Source organism: Podarcis erhardii (assembly GCF_964252035.2).
Source record: "Podarcis erhardii genome assembly, chromosome: 6".
Lineage (NCBI taxonomy): Eukaryota > Metazoa > Chordata > Lepidosauria > Squamata > Lacertidae > Podarcis > Podarcis erhardii.
The window spans coordinates 40,363,318-40,377,962 of NC_138510.1; the positions used below are offsets into that span (position 1 = coordinate 40,363,318).

Here is a 14,645-nt window from a genome sequence, read left to right on the forward strand (position 1 = left end):
ATGTGGGTAGCGCTCTGGACTAAACCACAGAGCCTAGGGCTTGCCAATCAGAAGGTTGGTGGTTCGAATCCCCGCGACGGGGTGAGCTCCCGTTGCTTGGTCCCTGCTCCTGCCAACCTAGCAGTTCGAAAGCACGTCAAAGTAGATAAATAGGTACCCTCTGGCGGGAAGGTAAACAGCGTTTCTGTGCGCTGCTCTGGTTCACTAGAAGCTGCTTAGTCATGACCTGGAAGCTGTACTCCGGCTCCCTCGGCCAGTAAAGCGAGATGAGCGCCTCATCCCCAGAGTTGTCCACTACTGGACCTAACGGTCAGGGGTCCCTAATCTTCAGACTGGAAAAAGAAGAAACTGAAATTGACATATTTACACATCTCTAACCATTTCGTTCTTCAACCTGGATAATATTTAGGGTCATCTGGAATTGCCTTTAGTTTTGTTGCTGCTGCTCCTTACTGTTCCTTTTGGAAACCCTGAAATTTCAGCAATTTGTGTTGTGCTCCCCCCCCCCCCTTGCTCACTCTCTGTGTCACCACAGATAGCTTTCCCTGATCTTAATTTTGCATTCCTGTGCACCATTGCATACACACATATTAAAGGAGGGGTCCTTTTAGCAGTGTGTACTGCCATAGTTGAAGCACTTGAGACGAACCCTCTGGATGTTTCCTTACTTGCCTTCTTGAGAAAGGAGAAAGGAGAAGTCCTGTAATGCAGCCATGGAAGGGTACACTCTGAACTGCGTGCTATTTATCTAAACTGGGTCAGAGCATTACCAAATGAGCAAACATGGGAAATATCACTTTATGATCCTTACCAGAACTTGGAAAAGTTATACTTTGTCTGGCCACCTCCACCTGCCCATCTCAATGCAAAGAAATTGATTCTTGTAGGAGAAACATTGCTTGTGTTTAACTTTTTTTAAATCAAGGAAAGAGCATTTGGACTCTCAAATAATTTGCTAAACCAAACAATTGAACTGTTAAAAATGTGCAGAATGTCATGAGAAGTCCTTATTTATGGTGCCACTGTCCAGTATTTGCCCATGACAGTTGTATCATAGAATCACAGCATTGAAGAGTTGGAAGGGACCACAAGGGCCACAACCCTGAGATTAAGAGTTTCATGCTATATAATCACATTCCACATAGCATTTGGTATTGTAATCGACCCCCAGGCTGTGCACCTGGTCCTTTAGGAGCAAATTTAACCCCATTCAGGACCAGGGAGTCCCCCACATTTGCCTGCCCCCTGTCTCCTAGAAAAAGTACTTCTGTCTTGTCAGAATTCAACCTCCAACCTCTTCCAGATACAGGACATTCACCACCCTCACTGGTTCTGGTTTAAACAAGAGGTAGAGCTGAGTATCATCTGTATACTGATGAAGTGTATTTATCAGTGCACTTGTATGCCTCAATAAACGTAATCATTAGTACACTCTTTGAACATTAAAATTGTGCAGCCTCCAAAACACTATGCTTCCAAAACATAGAGTGTGTCATAAACAATGATTGAACAGTACACTGGTTCTCAATTAGCTACATATGGCGAACCCCTGTTTTTCAAAAGCCAAGTCACAGACTCCCTGAATGGTGTCATGGACCCCCTGGGTAGGTCCACAGGAGGTCCACAGACCATCAGTTGAGAATCACTGGCACGGTACATTTGTGGGATGGTATTCCTTTAAGAAGTTTCAACAGGTGGATGGATGTACAGGGCTGGAGTTAAGAGGAGGTCTTATGACACTTTCACTTTTGTAAATCCAGTGTTGTGCCAGCTGTACTTAGGAAGCCCAGGGACAAACAACCATAAAGAGTGAAGTGACTCAAGGGTCAGAGTTTTGACATAGTAGGAGGATAGAACAGAAGAGAAAAGGCGCTTTTTGCACCAGTGGTCTGCTCTGCACAACTAATCCAGAATGTGAGTAATGCTTCTTTACTATTCTCTAGAAGTGTGAAATTATATTGCTGCATTTGTAACAACAACACAACAACAATGAATTTTAAAAATGATTCCCCCCCCCCCAGATTTCCATGCTCTGAGACATTAGCCTTCATATTTAGAGGGTCAATCTGTAGAGGTACCAAGGAAATTTAGGACTGCTCCAGAGATGCTTACCACAGTTACTTTGAACATTTTGCTCAGGAGTCATTCCAAATCATGCAATTTATCAATTTATGTGGAGGCTATTTTAATCACTAGGCGGCAGACACATTTTATATAAATACTTTGATAAGTCTTAACCATGTTTACCTGAGGTAAGTCCCCTTGATAGTCTGCTTATGAATTCAGGCTAGCTGTATATTTTTAAATGGGTACTAAAGAATGGAGACCTTGTTTGGTAGATAAGAGATATTTATGGAAACCATATGGATCCATGTTTTGTTAATTATTTTGGCATTGTGTGTGTGAAGGGGCTGAAAGCACCACTCAGAAGCTGCCACTGAGTGACACTTGAAGGGGGCTCTGCTGTTGCCCCAAAGTTAGAACTTAGAACATCAGTTGGTGATTGTGGCAGGAAGGGAGCAGGCATTGCATAAGGCTGCATTATGCAGACATTGTTGCTAAAGAGTGGCTGGTAGAGCTACCAGGAAGAGGCACAAGGCACAAAAGCACCTGCACATCAAGCCAATCAGGTTTGTGCTGCTCGTAGGAGCTGCCCACTTACATAAAGTCCCCATGTACCATCTCACCCAACACAAGGCTGATGCGATGGGCTGTCTTGGGGTGAAAGCCCAGCTGAGCACAACAGTGCCTTTGGAATCCATCAGAAATTCCTTCCCCTGCTCAGTAGGAACCTCCAAATTCACCTCAAATTCTGCCATAGATGGAGTTCAACGACAGTCTAAGGATGTGCGAAATTCGCCTGAGGACTTGCAATAGTCATCAACATTATTTTTGCTACCCTTGAAATTTCTGAAATACTTTGCCAGTTCAGGAATCTTCAAATTCACCTCAAAATGTTGCTCAAATTGAAACTCAGTAACAACTCTGGGTGAGATAAGCAGCCAAAGGCACATCTGGTTCTCCTTTTTGTTGTGAAGCGAGATCATCTCCATCTATCTAATCTGAATGATAATGGTCACAAGCAGAATATAAAGTGTGTTGCAGAAAGGTGCTTGGCTGAAGGTGCACCATTCAGTAAGTCAAGTCAAAACATAGATCAGGGCCACAGTCATAGAATCATAGAATCCAACTCCCTGCAATGCAGGAATATTTTGCTCTACTTGGGGCTTGAACCTATGACTGTGGGATTAAGTGTCTCATGCTTTACTGACAGCCATTGTAACTTGGAGGGGTGGGGGATCAACTGGGCCCAAAACAAGTGAATCACTTAATCCCTTAGCATAAGGTAAACCTACCCACCAAGTCATCATAAAGGAGTTTTTGTTAGACACAATTTTCCCAATATGCTGTAGTAATGTATGGCAAAACTGATGTCCTGACAGAGGAAGGGGGAAACTTTCCTATCACTGGATTGCAATTGAGGTCCACAAATTTCATTCAGAGAGCTGCGCTGACAAGTTGAGTTTTAGTGCTTCTGGGACAATATCTGGAAGGTATAGTGTATTACTAACTTTGCTAAACTTTAAATAGACTAGGTCTGCTGTAGTTCTTTTTGCCCCCAAACCACATATTTATTTATTTAAAAAGTGGGGTATCAAATTAATCTGCCTCCAGATTTACCGCACTTTTACAGAAGTTTGGAATGAGGGATTGGCAGGTCCTTGTGGAAGGCAGGGTGTTACATCTCAGAGCAAGGAGAGAAGATATGTTTTCCTGTGGAACCATTCCTAGTTTTCTCCTCTCTTCTAAAGTTTGAACTACTTCCTTTTACATCTTGGGGTGTGATAGAAGGCAATCAGTGTTTTAATGTTTGTGCACCAGGTTTTTAAAAATGTAAGTTGAGTGGTTAATGTACATAATAACCGGCCATTGTGTACATTCACCACCCAGCTTAAATAGTACCTAACATATATATCAAATTAGATACAAATAAATGAGACTATTATAAAGCAGCATTCATAAGGTCTGTCCCCCTTTATAAACCATATTTCATATTTTCTTCCACATTTTTCCATTAATGTTTCTTTTTAAGGCCTAAGAAAGGTCTTAAGATAGAAGCGAAGTTAAGATGCAGGTGTGCAGTTCTCTGAATCATCTTTATTCATTTTCTTGTGAAATTAACTTCACTTCTACCTTAAGAACTTTCAAGCACACTTCCAATTCTTCTAGATTAGTTCTTAAATCAGATAACTTGCCCATAAGTAGGTCATTGCAGCTGTATTATTAACTCGAGAACAAAACCCACTGTATGATGGTCAATCTATTATTTTTTTCATAACTCTTAAGCAATTCTATGCTCACTTTTGACTCCTATCATGATTCAGAAACAAAAACCATGACTGCATGCAAGTGATGAGCGGAGGGCACCTTATGATTATTCTAAAAAGTGGTAATGAGTCTGGTTTGCGACTTGAGATTTTTAGTTCATTTTTGCAAAGCTTTATGGCACTTGCATCCAATAAATGCAATATACTTCCTGAATGGAGATAGCTCAGTTGGTGGAGCATGAGACACTTAATCTCAAGATCATGGGATTCATTTCTGCTAGTGTGCTTACACCATGCCAACCTCTCCACCTCCTCAACCCTCCCCATCTGCCTCCTGGTAAGTAGCAGTTATGCAAGCAAATGGAGGTCTGGTGAGTGGCAGCATTTACGTTAGCCCTTTTCAGACCTTCAATCTGTGTTTATTGGGCACACACAAAGAGGGGCAGAATATGAGCAGCAGGCATTTTTATTTGAAAGCTATTGAGTCTACATACATGCAATTGTAGGTTCGGATCTATGAGTTGTATGTGTATAAATTCTATGCAGACATAACTGTTGAAAGTGTAGAGTTCAGCAGTGAGGACAGCATACAGAAATCCCATTTCTCACTTCCGGGTTAGCACCATCGGCAATGGCGGAATTCCTCTGATTCAGAGGAACCCGCTCCGCGAAAATCGGGTCTTGCCGCTGCGGCGAAGGCGGAGACCCTTTAAAAATCCCAGGCAGAGGAAGCCTGGGAACGTGGGATTCGGCTGACACCAGGAGCGCTCCCCCCTACATGCAAGGAAACCCCTTTTTTTGGGGATCCGAAGCGACGTGGGGTGAGTGGCGCAGTGTTTTGAATCGACCGCTATTTTTTCGGAGTGAAGCCGCACAGCCGTTGCCGGAGAGCGCTGACTTTTTCCTGTGGACAATTGGACTCTAAAACAAGTACCCGTGAGTAGAACGGAAAATTGGGCTAAGAAACATTTTAATTTGGCACTCAAGCGGGAAGGTCCTAAACAGGAAGTCCACCTTCCGCTTTTGTAAATAGCCTGAAGCAAAAATTGTGCAAGCTAAAGTCTGGAAAGCTGTTCATAAAGGTCTAAAATTCCTCCTGTTTTAACCATCTAAACCCCTCTTGGAAGCAGGAGTAAAGAGGGGGAATTTTGACTGTTTAAGCCTGCAGGAGAGAGAGTAAAGAAAGATAAATTTCCACCGTCTCAAACCTGGGAACGGGGTGTCAGAGACAGATTTTTGGTGAAGTTCATTGACTGTGAAAGGAACATCTTTTGACAGATAGCTAAAGAAGAGAAACAAATTATCTCCAATGTTGCCTTTTGCAATTTAAAAGAAACCAAAAACTTGAAAAATGAAAGTAACTTTCTTTTGTTGGATCTGCTTTCAAAAGATGGATACAAATAGAAATTGTCTCCTCTAGAGGGAGTTTGTTAAATTGTTGCTGGAGTCGATCTGGGGACTTTCCAGCTGTGGTGATTAGGATCCTGGGAACAGACTGTGACCTTGAACAAAAATGTGTTTGGAAGAAGTTTTGGTGCTTGCTTTTTGCAAGACAAGCGCTTTGTTGGAGCAGATGCATGAGAAGATGGATTTGATGACTGTTGCAGTCAAAAATTTTGGACAAACAATAAATTCTTATACAGAAATCATCCAGGAGCCAACTCAAGAACCTGATTTGATAGAGCAAGTGCAAATGCAGAAGATAAGGGAGGAGGTTGCTGTTGAACCTCAAGTAAAGCCCAAGGCCCTACAGGAGCATAAGCCGTTGTTGTTGAAGGTTGAATCTGGAGTGGGCCAGGGGGGGTCTGGAGTTGTGGGGGTCCTTAAGTTTGGAGAGATATCTTTGAGTTGGAACATCCCCGAGACCTACTCCTCAATGAGAAAGGAAAGAAATTAAGAAAGAGATCAACAAAAGATAAGGTAAAGTGCAAATACAAACAAGAAGAAGATCTGCAGAAGGGACATGGAAGAGACTTAAGAGCCTCAGACACAAGATTACCTGGTTGATGGACTAGAAGAAATGGACAATAAGGACTGACATAACCCGAGACCAGGAAAAAGACGCTGGATGAAGATTGGAAGAAAGTTTTTAAAAATTTATTTTGGGAATTAGTGTAAAATTAATGAGTATTAGGAAAAACGTTGGAATGAAACTATTTGGCTTTAGTAGAAATGATATAAGGCGTTATGTATAAATAAGTATTAAGTTTTAAGCTTTAAGGTATTTTATGGTAAGATAAGGTTAAAATAAATTAAGGCAAACTGAATGACAGAATATAGTGAAAGATGGAAAGGATTTGTTGATTAATTAATAGGTTAGACTGTTAAGATAAATTACCTAATAAAAATTGAGAAAGATGGAAAGAATTTGCTGAAACAAATAATTAAACTAGAATACAAAAAGGGAGGTGTGAGGAGGTCAATGAAACAAGTAATTGGAAGATTAAGATATGGAATATTGGATTTGTTTTGTTTTGTTTTCTTTTTCTATTGATATTGTTGTATTGGTTTTTATGTTTTTTGTCTTTTTAATATATATATGTATTGTAATGTATGTTTTGTTAATTTTTTTGCTGTCTTTTCTTCTTCTTTTTTGTACTTTTAAACTTCTAATAAATATCATTTTAAAAAAAGAAAAGAAATCCCATTTCTCCCCTCCTAGAGCTACAATCCTTGAAAAGAGGAATTGACTGTCAAACCACTCTGTCAAGTATAGCTCTGGGAGGGGAATAGGGGACTTCTAACAGCACCCAGCACACTTAAGAAGCTACAGCTCCCAGAATTCTTTTGTGGAAGCTGTGACTGTTTTAAAGTGGTATATTGTGGTACATTGCCTAACATTAGTTTTCCAATCTCAAGCCTGGCTGTGGGCCACTTCATTCCCCACAATGCTCAAATTCCGAAGAAAAAGAAGGGAGGGTTAGGGAAATGGCAAGTTTCTCATCCCAGCTCCACCCTCCAATTTTAACTTTCTAACAACAGTAACTGAGGGGGAGGGGAAGGAGGGAGGGAGGAAGAGGCACCCAGCAAACCAGTATTTGAACAGTTAGTCTCTTACCAGCACATGTGCATATAAAAAAGGCTCACAATGGTATGGGCCAACTTGATTTTTTTTTAAACAATTCATATGCATCAGAATTTTGCAGAATAACCATTTCATAATATGATTAAAGCTACTGTTATCAAATGAAGATTTAACAGTTATAGCTCAATGTGCTAGTTATATATATACGGTGAAGCACGTTCAGGTGTACATGTAATTGGCATTTGGTTATATGTTAACAATATCTTTCACATTACTTCAATTTGACACTATTAATCTTATATGTATATACAGAGGTAGATAATAGTGCAGATAAGAGGTAGAAAAGTGGGTGACTTTGCAGAAGAACTAAAACTGGAAATGTGTGCTTGTGGATAACATGTGAAGAACATGTGAACAGGAAGTTATGCATTCCCCACGCATGAAGAGGAGATGCTTGAGTTTTCCTTTCACAAGGGAGAAGTGTGGAGAGTTCAAGCATATTCAGTAATGCTTGCTGCTTGCATAATTCACATAATACATGAAGCTTCCCATAAACTTAGAATTGTAATTTTGATTCCAGGTCAGCTTGTACAGTGTACCTAAAACAACTTTGAAAAGGATAGTTAGCTGTATTGCTTCACTCCTATGAAATTCAGGTTTTGTCTGTATTTTCCCTTGATCAAACACATTATCGGAATAACTCATCTGGGGTAGAATGGATATCCTTAACAGCCAGGACAATTTTGACTTGTAGTTTCATAAGGGATGAATTGTAGTTTCATAAGGGATGGTACATGGAATTTAAATCGTAGGAACGTACTGGGTTTGTGCTGGATGAACTCTTGAGATATTTAGTTTGATTGTAAGATTGGCAATGGAACCATAATTAATTGATGAATTAATCTTCAAATTTGTGGAATAACTTATTTACCGTATTTACTCAGTTCTAATGCTTACCTTTTTTGGCCAAACTACGTGGCGAAAATTAAGGTGCACATTAGATTCAATGGCACATTTCACCAGCAAATACTTTTTTTGGTTTCAAGGTTCTGAAAATTGAGGTGTGCATTAGATTGGATGGTGCATTAGATTCGAGTAAATACTGTAGTTGTTTCATTTTTTTAAAGATAAGGTGTTAAAAAAATCTGAATCTGTTTTTAGAAGGCTTTATGATCAGCCCAGATTCTCAGGGTCACGACTGTAAATGAGAAGTACTTTGTAACTTTCTACTTTATTAGTCTGTGATACTTTCAGTAATGAATTAGCAATGGCCTTTGGTCCACCTTTGTTCTAAAGCGTATCTTACAGGGGTTTAATTTTGCAACAGCCAAGCCTTTTGAAACCATCCATTTTCACAGTCAGTTTCAATAACAGAAATCAGGGCCATCTTCCAAGCAATTCCCCATTGTGAGGTCATATTGTTCAGAGTGAAGGTAGTTGCCCGGTCAAAACAATTATTATTCTCCTATGCTTTTGTGAATTGTGGTTTGAGGGTGTCTCTTGCTAGTTCACTGCTTCTTTTTTAATGGTCAAGACTTTTTGTGCTTTTTTGTGACTTTGTATTTTTTTAAAAAAATTCTATACAGCTTTATATTTTTAATAAAAATCTCAAAGCTGTTTACAGCATATTAAATCAATAAATCAATAAAATAATAGCCGGATGGTGTTTGTATTTCATTTTCCCCTAAACTGCCTGGTGAATATTAACTAATTGTGTGCCAGGAAATAAGAGTTTATAGAAACTGCTTAGCTCCGACTGTGAATGGTTAGGGTATAGTGGAGGCAGTGATTAAAAACTGCCATGGAAAGGCTGATGGAAGCCCTTCCATGTGGTGGCCGTAATGGGTGAATCACCATATAATACAGGTCTGGGTTTAGTGCTGGATTTTGATCTTTGCAGCTGGGTTTCAATAAACAACAAGCTGTTATAGTTCTGTTATCAGGTTGATGATGATTGTTATGATTATTATTATTTTGCAACCCACAGTGGAAAAGATAGGAAATAGCCATAAGGTTGTTGTGGTAAAGAATGTTACCTTTTCTCTTTCCTGGCTTCTAGTACAAACATATATATTGTTACAAAAGTTGAGTGTTTCCCCTTTTCCCCGCCAAGCAGTGGCAAGACCCTATGGGGTTCCCGGGACTCACCCAGGGTCTGTGGTCATTTGGAGAATTGAGACACCATGGAGACTGTCATAGCTTTGAGAAATATGATTTATTCACCTATTTACACCTTCAATCTGCATGGAGGGAGTCCAGATCTTACAGAATGGTCCTTTCAAGAGGGGCTTGTCCAAGGCATCTCTCCCAGCCAGCTCTGCAGTCAGCCTGCCTAAAGATGGATCCTCCTTCCTCCTTCCTCCTCCCAGCAACCCTTGCTCAAAACTTCTCTTTTTCTTGTCACCTCAAACACACAGTTACCTTCCAGTCTGTTTGCACCTCAGGGAATGGGGGAAGGATTGTTCTCTTGCATGCCAATGACCCTCTATTGTTCCTTAATGGCCCTAGCTTAGCCAGGTTGCTTTGCACAGGCTAGCCCAGGAATTCCTCTGCAGCTTATATTTCTCCCTTCACATCCCAAATAATCAAAATCCTAGCATTTAATAATTTCTAGGGTTTAAGGGGTCCCTCCGTCTATAACAATATACATACATACATACATACATACATACATATCTGAAAGAGCATCTCCACCCCCATCGGTCAGCCCTGAGGTCCTCTTCTGAGGGTCTTCTGCTGGTTCCCGCAAGAAATGAAGTTACAGGGAACCAGGCAGAGGGCCTTCTTGATGGTGGCAGCCTCCCTGTGGAACATCCTCCTTTCAGATATCAAGGAAATAAACAACTATCTGACTTTTAAAAGACATCTGAAGGCAGCCCTGTATCAAGAAGTTTTTAATGTTTTAAGTCTGTTTCAATGTGAGCTGCCCAGAGTGGCTGGGGAAACGCAGCCAGATGGGGAGGGTATGTATGTGTGTATGTATATGTGTATGTGTATGTATGTATGTATGCATGTATAAATATATATAGAGGGAGACATATATACACATGACACATCAGAAGTGTGAATATGACTGCAACCTTTGTCACCACAGCAAACATGGAGATTGCATTCCCTAGATGTGGCTTTAGCAGAGCTACATACCAGGAGAAGGACAGTTTACACAGAGTCTTAGAATCAAACATAAGTCTGAGAATCTAATCCAGGAGCCTCACTAGGTCTTTAAACAATTTAGGACACAGGCCCATAAGTGATTTTCTCAAAACATTGCATATGTGAATGTAAATTACGAGAGGCAAATTTTGGCTGACTTTCAAGGTGCAAATTATAAAAGTTACACACCCACCTACACACCAATGTTCCTGAGACTGTGGCTTGGGTGTGTTCCTGGATTCTTGGGAATTTCAGGTAGAAGCAGCAGTCAGGAATGCATTCTACCAGCCATGGCCCTATCTAGAGCAATCAGACCTTACCACAGTTATCCAAGCATTAGTGAATCTCAGACTCAGCTATACAGCTGAAAATAAAACATTTTGAATGTGTTGTAAAGTGCAATACAGTGGTACCTCGGGTTAAGTACTTAATTCGTACCGGAGGTCCGTTCTTAACCTGAAACTGTTCTTAACCTGAGGTACCACTTTAGCTAATGTGGCCTCCTTCTGCTGCTGTGCTGCCGGAGCACGATTTCTGTTCTCATCCTGAAGCAAAGTTCTTAACCAGGTTATCTTAGGGACTGGTTGCCCCTGTATCAACTGGTCCCTGCCTTAAGATGTACTTCACAGACCCTGTTGAGATCATAGAATCGTAGACTTGGAAGGGGCTCTGACTCCCTGCAGTGCAGGAATATGCAGCTGTCCTGTACGGGGATCAAACCTGCAACTTTGGTGTTATCAGCACCATGTTCTGACCAACTGAACTATCCACCTGCAAATACAATCATATTAGCTGTTTAAATGATGAGAAAGGGATGGTTTTTTTAAAAAAATATATATTTAACTAATCTTTTAAACTTTGATGATATTTTACTGAACTTACGTTGCATCCGTTTCATCCCTTTTGCACAAGCTGCCTGAAGAGGGCTTTTCTCTACAAGGCAGCACAGAAACCTTTTCAATAAAACACACATACTACCAGGAAGTGGCAGTCAGCTGTTTCGATTACAGAGTCCCTGGCAAAGGGTACGGGGGGGGGGGGAGGATCAACTTCAATCTTGCCCAAGGCAAACAAAGCATAAAAGGACATATTGTGACCGATCATAACCACTCTTATGGGCATTAAACAAGAATGTTCTAGAATGTTTGTCCCAGGAGTGATGCTATTTCTTTGACCCACACGCTAGATTTCCACAGCAAACGAGGAGGGCAAGATTAGACTCTATTCTTCATATATAATTGGGACTGATAAGATCAGGGGTCGGCAAGGTTTACCTCGCCTGGGCTGGTTCACTCCCGCGGAGATTGCTCCGTGGGCTGGATTGCGTCTTCACAGATGCGATTTTCAGCACCTGAGCAGATGCGATTTCTGGCAACTGTGCAGACATGATTTCCGGCGCCGATTTAGCGCGGCGCATGGGAACTCACCAAGCAGGCGGCTCGGTTCAGGGGTGGCTCATGGGCCATTTAAATGACCCCTCTGGGCTGCTTGTGGCCCATGGGCTGCAGGTTGCCGACCCCTGGATAAGATGATGCTATCTTCTATAATAAAGCACACATTGTGGTGTGGGATTACTCTAAGACAGAGCTTTCCAAACTGTGTGTCGTGGCATGTTAGTGTGTCAGCTGCAGTGCATAGGTGTGTTGTGCAAACACTCCCTGCACTCCTCCCAGGGCTGGAAAGGGGTTACTTTAAGCTCCGGTTTGCTAATCAAACTGAATTACTGTGTCGCGAAATGGTGCATATCTAAAAAGTGTGTCACCAACATAAAAAGTCTGGAAAGCTCTGTTCTAAGATCTCCAGCAAATCATAGTTCACAGCACCTTCATAGAAATAGATAGATTAGATAGTATATAATACAAAATTTTATATAAAATTAATAATTGTTGATACATTTAATATGAGTTAGACTCCCCCTTTGAAGGAAATGAGTCACTAATGAAGTGACAGTAATAAGTGTTTTAAAAATACTCTAAACCACTATGCAGTCAATCTGTGAGAGAAGAGAAATGCAAATATAGCTGTCTGTCTGTTCAGGATAAAGCTTGTACCACAACGTCCCACTTCCTGATATGCACCAGTGATTTAAATCTGCTAGTCAAATTTTGTTTGTACTGGCAGTCTCATTTTTTGCTGCTGCCAGAAATGATGATGGATCTTGTGTTATACTTTGATTTATATTTTTCTTTTGATGTTTGAAGTCCTGTCACAATAAACCATTCTTTGCAATCCCAAGTACTAGAAATTTAAAGCAGAATTACAAAATGCACCATATTCTGCTATTTTTATTCCTACACACAGTGCTTTTCTTTCTGGGGGTACGCATACCCTAAACATTTTGTGAATCTACGTTTGGCCTCATTGAGGCGCAGTATTTCAATATGGGTAGGAAAATGAGAGTACCCCTAAACTTTTTTTTTTTAAAGAAAAAAAGCACTGCCTACATGTGTGTGATAATGACTCAACACATTTATGTTGATTTTTAGTATATATTTCTTATTCCCTTGCAGAAACAAATGTTTGTTGAGATAAGTACCTTTAATAAAATGTTTGGTATGAGATACACCAAAATTTAAATCAATGGAAGTTTACTTTTACCGATAATGTGATGGGATAATGAGCTGCTTGTGCGTAAAGCTTGATCCCTCTGGGGTTTGGCTGGTCATCCCAACCTAGGCACTAACGGAGCTCCCCAAAGCATGACTCCGTTAGTCGCTGGTAGAATCTGACAGTGGGCGTCTACGGAACCTACGCCAACATAAAAGCTGTTTGACAGACATGCGCTTTCGTGACTCTCTGCGTGACAGTTTCCGGCGCAGGGTGGGAGTTCCTAACGGGGGTCTTGTTACCTCTTCGCTGTCGTCACTGGAAGTATCCCAGAGCCTCCCCTCTGCTGTGACTCCTGCACTCCCCCTGCTGGTTCCTTCTGCCGCAGATTCTCTCCTATTCTCATGGAACTTATCCACCACCTCTTTCTCCGATGGCAGTTCCCTGACAGATAAGTCTTAAAATTTAGGCTATCTGTGAAAAGTCTCTGAGAATTCTCGCATTTACTGGTAAACCTCAAGGCCAAGCAAATGACTTTTATTAAATTTCGTTGCCTTTTCAGTTTACCATGGTATGCTGGGCAGCGTTCTGCATAAGCATTGTGACACAAACATTTCTGTACATTAAAGAAAACTACTTCATTTCCCTTCAGTAAATAACTCAATTTTATTCACATTTCAGTGATTTAGACTGTTTCGCTTGTCCCTCTGCACTGATTGTCTGGGCTAGTGTGACAGTGCAGAAAATTCTGAACACTACAGCTACTCAGAGAACCAAGTCACCAATGACTGCAGTTCAATTTTTGTGAGGAAAAGGAGGAAAAGGAACATTGTTGGTTTGATCAGGACTAAAACTTGACATAACCTCTAGGTTGGGGCCAGCATCAGGGGTTGGCAATGTCTGGCACCTGCAAATGCCTACATTAGGGTCCTCACTGCTGATTCCCAGAGCTCCCTGGTCTTGCTCTTCCTTTTCCTCTTTGTTGCCTGTCCTCTCACATGTCCTCTCCAAACATGCAGGCAGCAAGAAGATTAAGAAGAATGAGCAACAGCCTCCACTTGCCTCTGCTTCTGGTGCTGAATGGGAGGATGAGCAAAAGGGCAGTGGCGACAGTGACAAGGAGGCAGGCCCACTCAGATATGAGGTGCCATTGAAGTATCTTGCACAAGCCCACACATGCCCCAATCTGGAGCCAACACTGATGATGGAAACTGGAAACCAAGGGAATGGTAGGCGTAGGAGGATGAGGCTTGAGGACAAGGGCAGAGGGGAGAGGACCTTGAGGCAAGATGGACTGGTGAGAATAGTGTATCTGAAGAAATCCCTCTGTAGCAATGAGGGCCAAGAAGTAATTGGATGTGGCATCATATAGTCATAAAATTGTAGAGTTGGAAGTGCTGCTTGGGGTCATCTAGTCCAATTCCCCGCAATGTGGGAATCTCAACACAGTCCCCAATCCAATTAGAAACCATACCAGACCCTGCTTACCTTTGCATATTATGCAGGAGCTGGAGAATGATATGTTCAAGTAAGAGGGCTTTTGTGAGAAAACCTATTTAATCAACTGAGAAAATAGTTCAAGCTTCCAGAGA

General features: G+C 41.3%; 1 protein-coding gene across 1 annotated transcript in view; it reads left to right on the forward strand.

Annotated features, from left to right (window-relative positions):
* The first annotated feature begins 1,757 nt into the window (after positions 1 to 1,757).
* PIGR (polymeric immunoglobulin receptor) overlaps positions 1,758 to 14,645 on the forward strand; it is a 29,327-nt gene continuing 16,439 nt past the window's right edge. The window contains exon 1 of the mRNA XM_081864954.1: positions 1,758 to 1,914. The gene's annotated coding sequence lies outside the window, so the exon portion shown is untranslated. The remainder of the gene's footprint in view (positions 1,915 to 14,645) is intronic.